Here is a 19592-nt window from a genome sequence, read left to right as displayed (position 1 = left end):
CGACGCCCTGCATACCGGGAGCTGTAGTTCGAGCGCCGCAGGACCGCCTCGCAGGTAGCCGGGGAATGCAGGGGAGTGGGACTACAGCTCCCGAGAGCCTCCGCGGCGGGAAGGCCGTTGATGGGCACCCACAGCGGCGGCCGTGCCCCGGTTCGTGCGGGCGGGAAGCGGCGGCGGGATCCGCTCCGGGGCCGCGGCTCTCCCTGGCTCCCGAAGGCCGCTCCCGGGCGCTCCCGGTGCTGGGCCCTTGCCAGAGGTCTCCTGGGGCAGAGCCGCTCTGCTGCTGGGAGAGGCTGTGGACTTCAGTGTGCTTTAGCTGCGGTTACCCGTAGTCTTTTAAACTTTAAACAGCAGCGGGACGGGAGGAACGCAAAGATAAGTAGGCAAAAGGCACCCCCAGGCTTTGTGACATTTTGTGCTTTAGGCACGCTCTGTCTTACTGAGAGAAATTAGTGTTTTCCTCTAAACTCCAGAAGGCGGTAGAGCGACACGCTGCAGGCTTGGGGAGCGTGCTCGGCTGTGTCCTGGTGCTGCGGCTCCTGTGGGCAGGCCCGACACCGAGCTCCGTGAGCCCGGGACAGCCTTCTCGGGTGCCTCCTATGACTCCTAATCTTCGCTCTTTCGTTCTGTGGCCTCATAGGGCTCCTTCTGATGTACTGCCACCGATTTTCCTGGACTTCGGTTTAGCAAGGTACAAATACAGTGTCTACACGGTTGTCCTCAGACAATCTTCATTAGCACTGACAAACTAATGTGCTAGAATATAGAAGGGTTTGTACTTGTGTCTGTCTAAACCATAGTATCACATTCAGCCCCTTTGACATCTTTAGTAGGAAAATACTAGTAGAGGGGTTCCTAAAACTGAAAATGCTAGTCTTGCCAGTACGTCAAGCAATATAGCCAATTTATTAATTTGTGTTGATTACGTATTGTTGAAGGTCTATTGTTGGATGATAGGAATTTATTTTTGGCTCCCTCTACGTGCTAAAAATATAATCCATTACTGGCAGTTGTGTTGAATTTGTGGTTTGATCATGAAGTGCAGGCTCGAGGGTTTGTGTGAAATCCTTTTGAGTCTGTTGGGACCCTAAGGATCCCCACCAATATAAAATTGTAAGAATTAAAACAAGGAAAATTGTTAGCACTTCGACTTTGCATAACTTCCTTATTAGATGCTGCAACAACGCAGTATTCCAGTTATAAAAGTTTTTATTAGCAGCTAATCAATCCTGAACACACAGACTAAATATAATAGTTTTAATTTAAATACAAATTCTGATTTTGAATTTTGTACACTTTGCCATTTAAAACTTGTAAAGCCAAACACTGCTAAAATTCTTAAGAAATATCATTCTCTAGGGAAATAGGAGAAAAGGGCCCACTATCCAGTGATAGCATTAATCGATAGAGATCAGGGAGACTCTTCCTCACTCAAGCGAGAGAAACGCTGCTGGGTACATGCTTTGAACAGGTTTTAACTCAAATTCCTGATCTCTGTCAGGTATTCCAAAATTCATAGGCTCATAGAATATCCTGAGTTGGATGGAACCTACAAGGACCATCAGGTCCAGCTCCTGGCCCTGCACGGTGATTCAAAGGCACATACTGCACAGCAGGTCCTGTAAAGTAAAACAGCTTTACTGGTGCCCAGAGATCATGCAGGGGTTAGCACCTCCATATGCACATCTGACTGATGTTCATATTACACAGGCTTTTGTACTTTAAAGTTCTGGCATCTGCCCTTGTTTGTTTGCTTATCTAAAAGCTTTAAGGCTTGGGGTCTTACATAACTTGTGGTTTCTTTATCCTAGGGCTACAAACACAGTACATAATTCCTATCTAACACATCCATCACATTCACCTAACTGCTATTATGTTCTTCTATTACTGTGCTTTAGTGATTTTTCTTGATTCTCTGTTGATTCTTCATGATTTATTCTTCTATTTTCTATACCTATAGAAACCCTAGGACTTTGCATTTTTCTAGCCTTTTGTGACAGCTAACATGCCTCTCCCTTCTTACCACTTTCAAGCCTGGGCTTGAACTGGCTAGAGTCAGACACAGCAGTTACACTTAAATCTTTTGCTAATTCATACCTATGCTACAGTGCTTATGTCACTTAACTCAAGTGAGGCCTGTGTTTCAACAGGACCATCCCCAAGAATGACACTGTGTGCCTGAGAGCACTGTCCAAACACTCCTTGAACTCTGTCAGGCTGGTGCTATGACCACTTCCCTGGGGAGCCTGTTCCAGTGCCCAAACACCCTCTGGGTGAAGAAGGTTTTTCTAATATCCAGCCTAAACTTCCCCTGACACAACTTCAGGCCATTCCCTTGTGTCTTGTCTCTGGTCACCACAGAGAAGATCTCGGTGCCTGGCCCTCCTCTTCCCCTCACAAGGAAGGTGCAGACTGCGATGAGGTCTCCCCTCCAGGCTGAACAGACCAAGTGACACCAGCTGCTCTTCATAAGGCTTCCCCTCAAGGCCCTTCAACATCCCTATGGCCCTCCTTTGGATGCTCTCTAATAGTTTATTCTCTTTCTTATATTGTGGCACCCAGAACTGCACATGGAACTCATGGTGAGGCCACACCAGCTCAAAGCAGAGCAGGACAGTCCTCTCCCTCAGTTGGAGAACACTGAGAGACAATTTTGAAAGCTTTACTGAACTCCAAAAAGATTACATCAGCTGGCTTCCCTTGATCAGCTAGGTGGGTTACCTTGTCATAAAAAGAAATGAAGTTTGTCAAGCAGGACTTTCTCCTCATGAACCCATGCTGGCTGTGACTGATGACTGCGTTGTCCCATTTTGTGGGTGTGTGTGAGCAGAGAGTACTTTTATGCCAAAAACACTAGTAATGCAAAAACAACCAACCAAAAATAAGAACCACAATATATAGGTATATATTGACCTCATGTGCCCTTTGATCTGTTATCTACCTGACCTAAATGCACCTACTACCACCATAGAGTTGGCAATTCCATCAGGTATGTAGCATATACAGACATGGATAAAATTGTATCTCATAGTGTTGATTTTCCAGGTTTTAATAAAAACCCAAATTCAAATGGAGTGTGTTGCTCTCTCTCCTTGACTAACAACTTATTTTTTAGCTAATAATTTATATTATTCCACAGTAGATGTCCATCTGAGTTTCTTTTTACTGCATTGAAGAAACAATGCATACATTGAAAATCAAATAGGTCAGAGAGTAAGAAAATAAACATACTCCTTAAATATAGTGAAAGTAACATGCTCTTGATCTCAGCCTAGAATTACCTCAGGGTAGTGTGTTTTGTTGGACTTGTTTTTTATCTGAAACCTTATCCTAATCATGTCCTCTCAACTTGGCCCTTGATAATAATCTTATATGAGATTGTCAAGTGCTGATGTCATGGCCATTTAAACATTTCCTCTGCATTGTCACTGTCTCTTGATTTATTCTCTTTCTGCAGTAAGACAGAATCTTCTGGCAGGGTTGATGCAAAGGTTTTATTGGTCTTGTAAATGTTCTGGCACAACTTGACCAATAATTTTAAAGCCAGAAGGACCTATTGGGTAATTAAGTTATTTGGGTTTAGTCTAAAGAAAACATTCTAATAAATGTTTCCCCATTTGCATATACATAGGGCAGAAAAATATGAATTAGGAAATGAGCACAAGTACTTCAAACAGCACCTGCTTTCCTTTATTTCCTTTTTTTGCCGTCTTTAGTGTAGGTGTTGTTTATTTTTAGAAGGATAGAAGTGTAATCAGAATTTTCAGACTATGTGGATCTCTCATTAAGACAGAGAAAAGGCACTTTTGTTCCAAATAGCCTCTCCAAGAGAGAGGGAAGTTTAACATAAGATGTTTTTGCAAAGCACAAGAACTGCGTTCCTTTCACATTAACTTTGAACAAGCAGCTTCTGATTTCTTCTGCCTCATCCTGTAAGTGCAGGATGTATTTAGAGGGGCCAAGTATTCTACAGTGTCAACTCTGTCCAGTTATCTCACAAATAAAATTGCTTGGCCTTAGGTCACTGTGGAAAATTTACATCATCAGGTAGCCTTTTCAGAAATATAAATAGAGCAAAAGTCTTTACCAGCGACACTGATACAAACCCTCTGAATGAGATACAGACACAGTGCACTGGGATCCAAACATTCATTGGTGAAAAAATTTATGAATTTGAAAACTTGAATGTTTTTTTTTTTTACAAGCATGTGTTCTCTTCATACTAGTTACTGTAGCATTAGCAGGGTGTCTGCATTAGTTTGGCTTGGAGCAGTAATGCAGTTTAAACCAAAATCAAGAGCTGCCTAAGGTTGATTAAGTTCACAGAGTAGTTTTGAAGCATACCCTCTGAATGCCTTTCAGAGAAAATTAAACTGTGCCCTGTGCTTCAAATAAGCTTAATAGGGGAATTGTTTTTGGCTTTGTTCTGTCTGAACCCACCCAGTCATAAGACCAGCTAGCTTGGACTTAAGACTTATTTACCACTGATGGGCTCTGAAACCCTAGAAAGCCCCATGACATGCTGAGGAGCTCATATGCTATATAAAGAGGTCAGTGCTCTGTGCAGTGTGTTCATTTACACAGTGTTTATCATTCTTTTAAAATCAGCTTTTAAAATAACTGCACACTCACAAGTGTCTGGGAAAACAAATACACATTGATGATACATTTAAATCACTTAATCCAAATACTGACATTTTGCTGTCATAAATTCTACTCCTGTTTAAATGAAACTTTCCCGGTCTCTCATATCTTAGCATAGTTTGTCACAAATGACATGCAGCCAATTTTCATTCAAGTTGTTTAACAGATTATTTAGATTGACACTGCTGAGAAGAGCAGCATTCCTACTTCCATCTCTCCCCTGCCTCACCCTCACTTTCTCTGCCAGAGGTGAATTCTATCAGAAAACATCTGGATTAATACTGTCCTCTTGGGTCTGGGGGTTTTGTTGTACTTTAGGTGTGTGTTGTGTGTTTTCTGCATTTGGTTTAGTCTGGAGCAGTTTTCCAAAGTTCTTTTCAGATGTTGTGCAGTGAGGGTTTTGTTTTGGGGTTTGTTTTAATATTTTCAGATTATAAATCAGTGAGTGGAAACATGAAGTGCAATTTGCATTCTTGGAAAAGAGTTATTTTATAATGGTTCTGTGTGAAAGGAGAATTGAAGGTGAGGGTGTTCCAGTCCAAATTAAGGTAATTCCACATTACTAGCGCACATATTAGCAGCAAGCGATTAAGAAAAGAGCATTCACTTAGTTCAAGCCATGATTTTACTGAAAATGTAGGTCACACTAAATTTTCCACATAATTAAACAAAATTAATAAAACTGATTAAGATATGTTCTGAGTGGGTTTGAATAGCATGCTGATAAAATGGGATTTGTTTTGGAACTCCCTGGAATTGCAAGAATATGAGAGACTACTTAGGTGGATAGCGGAAACAGAAGTTTTCTCAGCCAAAAAAAACCCTCTTTTAACAGGACAGCAATAGCAATCTTTGCAAACAGTGTATTCTTTATTAAACTGAAAATCTTGCTTGTTCAGGAGAAGAGCAAGTTGAAAACATCCATAAAAGAAAATGGTAGAGTAGTTAATTTTGTGCTTAATCACAAATTAAGTGCCTTACATTTTTCTGAGATTTCAGAAGGAAAATATCAAGTGGTGCAAGTGTTGCAGAATTTTGCTGTTATGTAGAGAAACAAGAACTGTAGGGATTATATATTGATTCAGTATTTAAATTAAAATATTCCATTTACATTTTAAATGCATGTGACTTTGTAGTACTGAAATGTCATTTAAAGAAATGAAATACAATATTCTCTCTCCACAAAAGAACCAGGGAGGGTTTTTCCCCTGGCTAGAATTTCCATGCTGTTGTTCTTTCATTGGAGAGGGGAAACTCTGAATAAAGAAACACATCACTGAATTGGATTTTAGTTATGTTATTGTTAATGTGAGAATTTGGGGCCTGCAGACTGTTATGTCCATGTACCTGATAATTCTATGAAAGGCCTGGATTGCTTCCTAATTGAATCAGTAAACAACCTAAGGCTAAATGATGTAAGGTAATTCTTGTTATTCTGTGAGGGTGAATATGTAAATGCAATTAGAAGTAATTTTTTCCCAGCAAATATGTACGCTGTGTTTCAGACTGGGATTGGTAATTACACTTTTGATACTTCTGTACTTAAGGAAATCCACAGAATCATAGAATTGTTTATGCTGAAGGATTCCTTTGAGCTCATCAAGTCCAACCATCCTAACTCTGCAAAGTCTACCGCTAAACCATGTCCCTAAGTGTCACATTTGCACGTCTTCTAAATACTTCCAGGAATAGTGACTCAATCACTTCCCATGCAGTCTGCTCCAATCCTTGCTTCAGAGACTTTTATCTCAAATTTTGCTTTAGAGTCATAACACTAAAACCATGCCATACTTCCCTAGGGCAGATGACTATTTTATGGCAATTTACACAATTCATAGGATCCCTTTCATGAGACAAATCAAGCCATGTAAGAAGATAGTCACAGAAGGCAGTGCATGCAGCAGGTTTCAATCATCCTTCAGTCAGCCGTTCCCTTGTAATGGAAAAATCGTTTTAATTATAGTACTTGTTGGATTATCAGGTGACATGTAATTAATGCACAGCTACTGCTGAAGGCCTTTGGATATTACAGCTCTTATTAAGAGTAACTGCCTTTCCACCCTTTTGTTAAACCTATGGCTCATTTAATCCCACTTTCCCACATACCTCAATTCTTTTACTTTGCTATCTAAACATTGAAGAGGATAATCTTCATTCATGTAATTTGAGTTCCTATGACCTAACAAACAACTGTGACTTAAGAAAAAAAAAAAGAAAATCACTGTTTAAGGCAAGAATTTTGTTCATCTCTGTTGTAACTGAAGGCAAAATTATGTTAAATTGGAAGAGCTTTGCCAGTAAAATGTTCCATAATTCTGGAATGACTTTGCTTAAATCTTATTAGATTTAAATCTCACTTAGAGATTAAATTTAAAAACTCACTTTTGATGCTCTTCCTCAATTTCTATATGGCAGAAAAGTATTCCTTTCACTTTTAAATGTGGAAATAATATATATATGTGTTCTGGTGAGTAGGAAATATATTAGCAATATTGTATAAATGTACTAAGAAACTGTAATGACTACATTGCATATATTAGCAAAGACACAAGGAAATGCTATTTGTGGCAAATGCTTTTTACAACATGCAATTGTTTGGATATTTAGATTCCTGACATATTTCAGGTAGATTAAATTTGGTAAGTATTTGGTAAGTAATGTTCAATCACTGGTAGCTTTTACAAGAACTAAACCACAGAGATAAAAAGATTCTGAATCTTATTGCATCTTATCTGTAAGAATACAATAAAACAGTTTTTACTAACTCTTCCCACTTACAATTAATTTAAAAGAGAAATAGCATTTGTATTGAAGGAAAAAAAAAATCTCAGTTAAAAACAATTCACAAAATAATCAAGAAGTGGGATGCTGTTCAGTTCATTTTGCCCCAAAGGCATTTGAGACACAGAGACTAGTTCTTGGATCAATACTGAACTCCGGTAAGACATTGCTATGCAGCCTCTTCTATCAACATTTCAGTAGCTGTTGCCTGTAGTTCATGTAAATTAAAAAGCATTTTGCCTTTTTCCTCTTGCCTTGAGACAACAAAATAATAGAACATTTGTTACTATCAATTCATCTGTAGGATGCATTTTATAAATAAGACTTCTACTGTGTGTTTTAGGATCATGTGGTGTACTTAAACATTTAGTAAGAAATTTATTATCTTCTTTATGTTATTTCATCAAGACAGTAAAGCTGGCAATGTGAATCAACACAATATTGTTATCTTTCAATCTGTTTTATATTCCATCTTGTTTCAGGAAGGTTATTTTACTGTGTCCTAACCATACTTGAGATACTTTGCAAGTAGCCAAGTATGGCAGCAGAATAATATCCAACTGTTAAATACTGTTTTCATATTCTAGCTGCAATAATATATTTCATAGATATTGCACTAACAAGAGTTAAAGCTATATTTTAGTGTGGAATTAAATTATCCATTTTCAGTATTTGTTGCTTTGTGCTCTTTCTGCAATTTTGCAATAGCTTTCATTTTAACAGTCTCTTCTTTTAAAGGTGAGCAAAGCAGAAGGTGTTTTACTCCAAGTTAAAGATGCATGGGTGAGGGAACTGGTGATGAGGTACTATAAAAGATGCTGATGGAATTCCATCAGCATCTTTTATAGTAAATATAGGAAATAGAGTAAATAGTTTCTAGAAAGTTGTTATCTAGAAAATAGGACCTTTGGCAGATAACTTTTCCATATTGCTTGTAAGCCCTGTGCTACACCAGTTCTAAACATACTCACTAGATAAACTGACAGGATACTTTGCATAACTAGTCACAGGCTGTAAGTTTAAAAAAAGTTAACTTATTGGAACCTTATTATTAGAGTAACACTCATGGGGAGAATTCAGTGCTTTCATCAGGAAGCCAAGTTGTTCTCTAAATGGTGAGAAGAGCTTCCATTGCAATAATTGTGAAGGCATCTTCAGCTGGATCAAAGGAGAATCAGGAAACTGCTATAATCATCCTCCAGCTGACCCTAACAAATACTCCAGCATATACATAATCAATTTCTCTTGATTATCTTAAACTCTATGGAAAATATATCTGAGCTGTTGTAACTACATGCACAGACTGTTCTGTGTATCATTTCCTTTCCTGCATGTGCCAGGACAGTTTCCAGAGATGATTTAAAATTACCAATCCATACACATCTTGGTCTCCCTCCTTCACCTAGAGCATAAACTGCTCAGGGGAGTTCCTTGGACTGCCTGGATTGTCAGAGCAAGTTAGCCAACATCTCTGGAGAGATTACACCTTCCAGCTGGCCTAATCACAGCTGCTCTGCCTAGGGCAGTCTCCAAGGAACTCCCCCTAAGCTCCTGTGTCAGCTCCTTCACTTTTAGGCTGGGTAGGAGTTCAGTCATTCAGGAGATCAGTCACTGTGCTGCAAGTCAGTCCATTGCCTTGTCTTTGCAGGAACTGGTGGGGAAATGCTTTGCCAGCTGGGGAGGACTGGCAGTGGTTCTGTTGGTGCAGTACCCAGATAGGAGGATCGGAGCAGGTGGCTGTGACTGCTGGTGATAGCAGCCAGGGTCAGTCTGTTTGGCCTCCTCATGGTGGCTCCTCTGCAGGTCCAGATCAAACCAGGAACTTGAGTCCATGAGGAGCTGGGGCAGAACCTGGGAGGTGCAAGGCTGCATGCAGATATATTGACAACATAGTTCAGCTGAGAGACCGTGGGTAAGAAAGAGCCTAAGCTCAAAGGCAGGTGAGCAAAGGAGAGGCAGGAATTTGCAGTCTTCTCACAGCAATCTTTCAGGGCTCCACAGCTGTGCTGACAAGGCTGGCACAGAGCCCAAGCTGCCAGACCCTCTGGAGAGGTGACAGGCAGAACTCTGACAGCTACATCATTCTTGTAAGTACAGAGAAAACACAAATTTCCCTCTTTTAATGCAGTTATAATATAAATTCCTTAGATCCTGCCAGAGATGCCTCTTTTTTTTGGCAAAGGATATCCATAAGTCTTGTCTTGCTGACAATCAAATAAAACCATTTCAGCCTGCAGTTGGAGTGGAACTGGTGCAAGAGAGCAATGACACAGAGTCATTGTCATTTTACATTTACAATGTCATTTACTGTATGCAAGTAAGAATGTTTTTCTGTTTGTATGTTGACTTGCTCCTTGAGTGTCATAAATGTTTACCAGAACCCTTTCTTGAGTACTTGTTCAAAGCAAACTTAATAAAAAGTAATTTGTCATTTGTTTGTGGATGTTACCAAATTAGTGGTTACCATGTGGCATCTGTGTGGCATCTGTTTAACAGATTTCCTCCAGGCATAATTACCAACAGCAGTCGCAACTCCTGCCACAGGGCGTTTCAAGAGAAGCAAAGGAAGTACTTCTACATAAATCATCAGATGGTCTTTAAATAATTCAGTTGTGAGGTTCTAAACAAAGACCTTGTGAAGCTTAAAGAACTATCCTGAACTCGTGATCCCTTAGATAGACAGCCTGAACCTCATAAATGAATGTGGACCATTGATACAGGATTAGTTTCAATCATTTTTCCCAAGTGTAGATTTCAAAAAATAGCTTTTTAATCTTTCATAAACTCTTTATTAGCCTGTGCATTACCAAATGCAAACCTTTTGAATCCTGCAAAAACTGGTCTTCAGGACAGATTGGGAAATGCATTCCTCTCGCCATAACATATCTAGATGTTCTTCTTCTCAGCACAAAATTTTCTTAAAAATTTTGTAAAACTCTTATTAAATAACCAGTTAACATGGCAACTATGATGATATAACAGTAATTACAATAAAAATTAACAAACTCATCTGAAGAAACAAGTACAGTTAAAAGAATTAATAACCCAAATTTCACCAGTGATAACAATCAACTAGAAAAGCCCCAACTTTTTAAACAATCCATTTAACCAGTCCTTGAAGGCTATATTCTGAAGCCAAAATCTGTCCACATCTATAACTTAGGTGGTCTCTGTCTTTGCTTCCCTTGGGGATTCTTCCTGGTGTTCGTCTTGCAGGTGTTGTTGCAGCAGTGGTAAGTATGGTTTTATGTTTCTAGCTAGAGTCCACCAAGGTCCTTTATCTGTGAAAATATAAGCGTATCTCCTCCCCCATACGATTAACAAGATCTTTTTAGAAATTTCAAAAACTTATTTGCATACACAGTTCTAGCAAGCCTCTCCCCTGTGGACACTGCCTCTACTCCCCCTTTCTGTTGTATAACAGGCTCTTGAGAGATCTACAGGCTCTCCCAGTGAGGAGGGATACTTGTGGTGTGTGCGTTTGCATTATGAATATAAAGGTAACATAAAATCAAAACAATATGGGGCAAGACAGTAGACTTACACTAAGCAAAAATGAATCAGATACTATATGCAATATAGCAAAAGAATTGTACTTTATAATCCAATCAAGTATATTTTAACAGAACTTACAATTAATTCTATTAATACTTAGCTTTACTAAAATATCGCTAAAACGGAACAGGAATTAATCTTAACAAAATTAATTTATGTAAACTCTATCCTTACAGAAGCTCCATCTAGCCATTCCATATTATTCAAATTCTTATTGAGAAGGTTAGGAGGCAGACAAGAATCACAAGCAATAAAAGTGTGGGTTAGATACTTCCATGGGTGGGTGAGAGCCATCCACGATGCTGGGGTGATTAAGCAAATCATCCGGGAGGTCCTCAATCAAGGAACACAATTCCCTATTCCCACCACCTGCTGCCAATTTAGGAAACTCATTGGTTGATGGAAAAATACCATCCAAGAGAGCTTCAAGTTGGCCATCCAGACCCACAGACAAGCTGGTTGCCAGTTTCCCACTGCACAAGAATCTGTATTCAAGGTGTTTTAGTGCCAAAGCAGCCGCATAAAAGGACATAATGGATTTTGTACTTTTGTAGACATACTACTACAGTGGTGCCTTCTTTTGTAGGCAATAGCTTGAAATCTTCAGCTCTGCCAGTGCTTGAATAACCTTGAAAAGGCCAGCTTTTCCTCTTTTGGAAGCAATTTGATTAATGAATTAAAGATTAAAATTCTACAGCTCCTTATGTATTTCTGGAGATGTCTATTTGTCAAGCACTGATGAACATTATACCTTCATTTCTAAAGTATAAATAGAAGTTCTAATTGTGGCATGATGATTGACATTTTGTAGTGAAAAGCAGTATTACACTGAAAGTGTTGATGCTTTAATCACAATTTAAATGTTGCACAAAAAAATACTCATTTCAGGTAGTGATGTTACAGCCTTACACCAATTAAAACAGTAAATCTGTTGAAGCTAAATATATCTTTCCTTCAGATGATAAAGCTGCTATTTATGGATTTGAAGCTTTTACCAATGGAAAACCCATCACTGGAAAGATAAAATATTATTGTACTTTGCCTTTGATGTAGTTCCTTCAATCTCAAGGTCTGAAACCACTTAATTAGTAATGAAGATGTACAATGCTGATCTTAGTTTTCCTCATGTCTTTTGTTGTCACCACTTAGCAGTATTTCAACGTAGTCATGTCATTTAAGAGAATATTGGCTAAGTTTTCTGTCTATAGAGATTAAATGGCTTATTTTGGAAAAATCTTTCATAGGCTAAAGAGTGGTGAATGAAAAGAATAGGTAATATCAAAAAGCTATCAGTCAGGGTGATGGAGCTTAGCAAATGGACCAAGATGCAGCAGTACTTTGAATATCATGGCTTAGTGCCTACCAGAAAATTTACAATTCTCCAGTTACTGACTCCTTGCTGAGTCATGTCTTTGTTGAGAAACTTCTTTCTACTAAAGCATATTTAGACCATACATTTGATACCATTCTTCAGGTTTTGCCAGAAATTAAGGAATTATGAGAAGCTGGACATTTCATATTATTATTATTATTATCAATTCATTATCAATTCAACGCTTCATCATAAAATATCAAATAGTAGCTTCTGTTTTAGCTTTTCGTTTCAGTGCCTCTAAACACTAATCAAATTATTGTTTTGGAAAACATGGGCTTTAATGAGATTATTAAATCTTGTTTCTGGTTTATGTTTTGAGGATTTCTTAGGATAGTTTTGTAATAAGTGCTGGAAATTAGTCTCCATGTTCTACAGTTGTGATCTAATCACCTATTGCACTCAGTCATTGCCCTGTGCTTTCAGAATGGCTGTAGCTCCTTGCCTATGCCAACTTCTGTGTCACTATGGCAATAGGAAAAAACATTGAATGAAAACATGCAGGTTTGTTAAAACACAGTCTTAAAATAACATCTTGTTAAGAAGCAAAAGTTCCATGCCTGGAGGAATGTAGTTACACAAGAGACTTCAACAAGCTTATGATTGTTTTCCTTTTAATTTCTCCTCTTTTGTTAGAGGATAATTGTTTGTAATCATTCTTGTCATAATGCAACTAAACCATAAACTTAGGCTTGCTGTGATTGGTAGAAGGCCTTGTAACTATCTTTGAGGATGTATTTGCTCCTGTAGGACTTGGAAAATTGACTTGCGTTGACAGATCTTTTTGAGTTATCTGCTGTGTCTGTGCTGCTGTGTCTCCTTTGGCCTGCACATATTGACCTCTGCAAAATGTGAGGTAATTCTACAACATTATGTGGTGTCTTGGGTCTTTTTTGTATCTTGATTGTATAATTAGACCTATCAAATTGCTTTTTAATGCTGTTGTGGAAGAAGAGAAGCAAGGTCTGCAAATTAAAGCTAAAAAGAAGAAAAAAGACATGCAGTTTTACCAGTGAGGTTTGGAACTGTTATCCAGGGAAAATTATGAACTCGCCTTCTCTGAAATCCAATCTGGCTGGATGTTATAAAGCTTTGCTTTAGAAAATGAATGTAATGTGTTATAGAGGAGATCATGCCAAATGACCTTTCTAACCTTTTAAGCTATGAATAGCTGTAATGAATCAAGGTGGTTATTCTCTGGGTAGCCTAGGAACAAAAATTTCTCTAACAAGTTAGGTATTCCCCACTTTTATCTAAAGAGTTAAAAAGGACAGAAGACATAGCTGGTCCTCATGGCATGCAGACTAAATGTCAACTTTCCTGGAATGCCATTCATGGCTTTTTTCTCTTTATTTATCATATTCCATGGATATGGGTATTGAGATACCATCTAATATTAAACACATACATAGTTGTACAGGTAAAGGTAAAGTTCAGTATAGCCATGCTTCTGCCTTGACAGTTCTGTTGTGTATCTAAAATGTAAGTTTTATCCTAGAAAACACTTGTTTCTCATCTCTTTCTCTTTACTGTTCATTCTGCAAGCAGCTTGGTTCTCTGTTCTTCTCAGCTGAAAAGTTCTATTGTACTTGAAGCCTTTCTTATCTAAAAAAATCTGTCTTCTTATCTAAAAATGCATTGGGGAAAGCAAATGATATTTTAAAGAACATAAAATGTAAATGGAAACTGCACCTTGTAGGCTTTCTGTAACCTCTTTGGGAATAGGCCTTGGGACTACCTCTATTAAATCTACTGTTGTCATTCTCTGTCCTTACAAAATAATTAATACTCACTATATTGATAAATAAATATTGTGATGGGTTTTTTTCCTCTGCTAGAAAACAAACTGCCAGGCTGTAATTAAATTATTTAACATGGCTTTATCTAAATATCTAGATTTCTCAGGTGCACGTACCTCAAAAGCACATAGAGAAGCATCCCAACAAAATGAAAGACATGATGCATAACTTACACTGTTCATGATGTAATAATGAATATGCTAAAACATCATAAACAAAACCAGCTTAGTTTTGGTGAGTATTTCACACCATGGAAATGCATTTTGATCCATTTTCTTAAGCTGAGTATTCTCCAGAAATTAATTTTATTTTCAGTTGCACACAATCTTTAGGAGTTTATCCTTTGCCTCATACAAGTAAAATGTCTCAACAGTGTCCAATCATTTCTGTTAAATCACAGCTGGTTTTTTTTCCCAACTGTTGTGCTGCTGTTTGTATTTCCTAAAAATTTGACTACAGCTTTTGATACAGATGTTATATTTGAAGCAGTGGATGTGAACAAACAAGTCACAGCTGAGGCTGGGACTAAGTGGCATCTATGAGTCATGTAATTGCTATACTAATTAAATATAAACAAATTATTAAACCATTACATTTTAAAGATTGTATTTACAATTTACATACAAATATTTATAGAATCTGACAGTATTTTATTCTAAGACATTTAGCCTTACGAGATTCTGCATTCTGTTGTAGTTGTTGCTGCTGCAGTGATTTTTCTCAAAAGTATTTGAATCTTTTTCACTAAAAAGTGAAAAAGACATAGCTGGCACTTCTGGCACTCTGAAGCACCCACAAACAGAATCCAGGTATGGCTGTGTCACAGAAAAGGTCATTATCACCACTGGAAAACATTAATAAAAGGTTAGGTAGGAAAGAAAACATAATTCAACCCCTCTTTCACTCACAGAAACACCTTGCCTGAGAAATACGCTAAAAACTCAAGAGAATATCTTAAATATGTGATTCCAGCTTATTATTTTTCCACACATTATATTAAATCCCTGGCTCTATTAGTTATTTTCAGCTCCTTTTTATAGTTTTCTTCTTACATAAAATAAAATGCTGCAGAGTTGAAATGCAAAGTCTTCACATGACTAATCTGTCCATCCATTGTTGAAACTGACCAAAATGAGTAAGATAATATTTAATAGGATAATATTTTCTTTCCAACAATGATGTCTTTTCTTATTCCTCCTTTTCATCAGTGTTGCTTAGTTTAAATGTATTAGTTTTGGGATTTCTTTCTGATGACTGCAATCAATAATAGAGCAACTCCCTCAAGGAAAGGAGAAAGTGGTTCTTATTTATGCAAAGCTTTCCTTTCCTAGTAGAAACACCTTCACTTCTTCAGGCATTTCACTGTTCCATTTTTGCAAACCTTTGTTTTTTATAGCATCTCTGTTATTAGCAAGGATGGTGTGCACTTCTGGTTTGCACATTCTTTTTAATTCTAGTACTTCTCACAAACTGATGGTGGCAGTGATGACTAAAAAATTATACCTGTGATTTTTTTTTTTTAAGATTTAGAATCAGTGCTGCCTGCAGAAGAGTAAATTGGATAAGGACATGAAACCAGAAAATTTCTTTTTCAGTTTTTCATGTGATTCCTGGGATATAGGTGAAGGACGGGGAATTTTCACTTTTCAGGCATTAGAAGCAAAACACATATATATTTGTTAAAACTCTAAAATATGGCTGTATTCTGCTCTTATTCCAAAATAAGAATAATGAAGATGCTTGGGTACACTTCTAATGAAGTAATATTTGTCCATTGCTCTGACGATTTTGCTTCTCCTCCTGTAAGCTTGCATGCTTCTGTTTCAACCAGAGTTTGAAACACCAGTTGAAGAGCAGCTGTCCAATGAAATTATTATTTTAATATATTGCTCAAATTCTATGGCAGGCTCAGATTTACACCAAGCAAAGCCAACTGCTTTACATATTTTGCAATTTTTTTCAGAGAAAGAATTAATACAGTCAAATTTGGAACAGATGAGTTCCTCTACTTCCTTTTTACCCAAGAGCCAGCTGTTACTTTCTTGTCATGGCTTAATCTTTTGCACATCATTATTATCAAACCAGCAAAACACACCGAACCATGACCAGGAACGTGTGGCAGTTTGTAATACTTCTATTCTGCTTTTCCAGTCTTAAGCTTGTGTTTCCATATTGTTACTCCCTGGTTTATATTTTAATGATCTTAAAATCAGTCTTTACCCATAGATTTCACAGAATTTTCTTCATTTTCAGTGAACATCATACATGATTTGGCATCACTGAAGGGGTTTACTACAGTAAATAAATTACTTTGGTTCTGTTTTAAAGAATGCTTTTTGTAGGGAATGCTTATCATTGCAATCTAACATGCAACTTTTCATCTTTTTTTTCTTTCTTTAGGCCAGCTTTTAAGATTTTTCTGTAATTTAGTATATGTGAAGTAAATTTACCTCAATAACAAGCACAGTCACATCTGAATATTATTTCCCCCTAAGTATATTTTTGGAGTGTCATACCTCTCATTGCTTGCTCATAGCAGAAATTATTTCCTTCCTCTGGAAATTTGTAATTTGTAAGTGAAGGCTACACTTAAACCAAAGAACATTCAGTGAAAAGGAAAATGCTTTTGCCACCAAAGGATCAGATGTAGACTACTTAGGGCAGGAGGTTTTGGTTAGTGCTGTATTTCATCAGTGCCAGAAGCAGACTGGAACCTTGGCAAACACAAACTGCAAAGTTCCCAATAACCCATTACCAAGTTGAAGTGTGAAACCCAGAAGCATGTTTAACAAACCACTAATGTGAGTTGTCTCCCTAGTAGTGATTGCATGGTGAAACAATTAACTGGCATTAGGCAAATGCTGGTTTAAAGGCCTTTGCAGAGAGTACTGTTTTAGTTGTCAATAAATCATTTAAATAGTAATGTTGCTTCCCTTTTCTTCTTCCTTGGTTCCAAACGGAAAAGAAAAGCTACTGCCTTTGATTGTTGCTGCTCTTGTGCTACAGTTCATATGATACCCAAAGGAATTGAAAGGGATAATTTTCAAAACACTAATGAAATTGGAAGATTCAACTAATTGAAGGTGACCTTTTTAAAAAAAATCATATGTATAAATCCTCTCGACATACAAAGATTAATATCATCATGGAGATCCAAAGGCTATATTAAATAATATTATAACCAATATATAATATATTCCATGTGCCAAAAGGGAAAGATCTACACACTTCATACTTTACTGGGCATATAGGAAAAGGATACAGAAACAGTCAGCAGAGCCCTGGAAATCTTCCTTCCTCTTTGGAGGAATTATATTACTCATTCTTCATATGATGATATTTTATACATGCTGGGTCATCACATTATAGAAAATTATGTCTTTAAAACAATTATCATTGGAAGAAGTTGGGTTTTTTCCTGCTCCTTTGGTGGACTTAGAATATTTTATTATAATGACACTTCATTTCTGCTCACTGTGCTGTTCATTGGGCTTTTGTGTTGATGAAGAAAGCAATAGAGTTCGTAAGAAGGCAATTTCCATCTATCTGCTATCAAGCTGAACTTGGGAAAGACTGGTATTCTGCTACCAAGAAGATATGTGGTGTCGAGTTTATCTAACATGAATTATCTTTCTGCAAAAAAATATTTGATGAAATAATTCCTTAAGAAAATAACAAAGGTTTTTTTCCTTGCAGCTTTACATACAATGTTTAAGTTGAGGGCATTTGATCTTATATTGTTACTAAATAATAACTTTGACAGTCATATACTTTAAGGTATGGAAATAATGTGTCTTACAGTTAGTAAGTGTTGTTTTTACATATATGTCATATTTTACTTACCTGTACTGTTTAAAAAACCTTAATATTTATTTTTATGCTAATTTCTGCTTTGTTGCACATTGGGAAGTACTTTTATATATCTTATATTTATATATTTTATATATCTTTTATATATTTATATATATATAGTATCTTTGTTTTCATTTCTCCTAAATCTCATGTACTTCTATGGCACAGTAAAGAAAGCATAATGTAGCAATTCAGTTAAGTATGGTGGGAGATGTTTTGGCAGATACAAGAGTGTGATTAACAAGGAACAAATAAATATCCTTATAACATATCTGTGTTCTTAATTGGGTGGTTCTATAATTCCTACAGTGTGCCTCAAAATGCATAAACAGCAGAATAGATATTTTTCTACTGCACTGGTTTTCTTACTGATCATAGGTTAATTTGTGAATACATAGGTCAGTTTTGTTAGGAGGAAAGAGTCCTCTCTTTTTTTCCTGTTGTTACTCTGTGTTCTGATTTTATGCTGATGAAAAACAAATAAATTTATTTTATTCTATACCAGACCAAACACTGTAACCTAATAACAAAACTGGACTAACATTTATTTTAATTTGATGGGTTTTTCACAGGTGCTTAATGAACACACTACATCTTCTAAATTAAGGAGCTGCACAGAACAACACTTTGGTACTTTGTGATCTGATGAAATGTAGTTGGAGACTGCACAATGGCTTGCACTGAGGGATCCAGTGGGTATGGAACATACTCCACACTTGTTCATCCTTTGAAAATATTCAGAAGCAGGAGATTCAACAGTACCATAGGTAATGCCTCATGCTGCCCTTGCAAATGAAGAATGCTCCCTAGCAGTTATACAGAACTAAGAGGTTACTGAGGAAAGCTGCAGAACTTTTCACATAGATGTTTTCCTGAGAATTTAATCAAACATGCTAAGGGTGGAGCAGATACACCTGATTGTGTAGAGGACATTGCCAGGAGGGATAGCCCAATGTCCTTCTGTTTCTAAGGTGCTCTGAATCCTTGTTCTCAAGATGGAAGAGACTGGCTCTTTTTAGTAAAAATGCAAAGGAAATATTTGTACTACACTATGAGAAGAGCTGGGATATGTGTTTCTTAAGAAATAAAATTAGTCTTAGAAAGATTCCTTAATATAGACAATGATAAACTAGCTTCCAGATCTGCTGTTCAGTCTTTGTGTGGTCAATTTATCCATTACTAGATTTACCTTAGAAAGCTAGTGCTGGCAAAAATAGGAAGAATTTTTTTTTCTTCAGTAAGCCTGTCACTCTTGCAGTAATACGTCCCACATGGGTATGCGTGTGTGAAAGATACACATTAACGCTAAAACATGAGTTTTGGTTCAGTGATGTGTGTTCCCTAAGGATCTGTTGCTGAGATCCAATATACTGACACACTGGCTCTAGCTAAAGGCAATAAGGAATAAGTAAATAGGGCGTGGTTTATTTGGTTTTTATTACAAGACTTCTTGTTTCTTCCTCCTAAATGTTACATAAAAAAACCTACACCTGACAAGTACTTTAACGTGCAAAATACTATGGAATTAAAAGCAGTTCTTTTTCCTTAGAAAGAAACCGTATCAATGCCACCTTGGCCTGAGATGTCCA

General features: G+C 37.2%; 1 long non-coding RNA gene across 1 annotated transcript; it reads left to right on the top strand.

The window, feature by feature from the left end:
• Positions 1 to 10489: 10489 nt before the first annotated feature.
• Positions 10490 to 19142, top strand: LOC107213316. The gene is made up of 2 exons (XR_004498149.1): positions 10490 to 14385; positions 18576 to 19142. It is a non-coding gene; the product is annotated as an uncharacterized LOC107213316 (long non-coding RNA).
• The last annotated feature ends 450 nt before the right edge of the window (positions 19143 to 19592 follow it).

Source organism: Parus major, chromosome 1, assembly GCF_001522545.3.
Source record: "Parus major isolate Abel chromosome 1, Parus_major1.1, whole genome shotgun sequence".
Taxonomy (NCBI): domain Eukaryota; kingdom Metazoa; phylum Chordata; class Aves; order Passeriformes; family Paridae; genus Parus; species Parus major.
The sequence above is the reverse complement of the archived record's forward strand: the minus strand, read 5'-3'. Positions and strand labels throughout refer to the sequence as shown.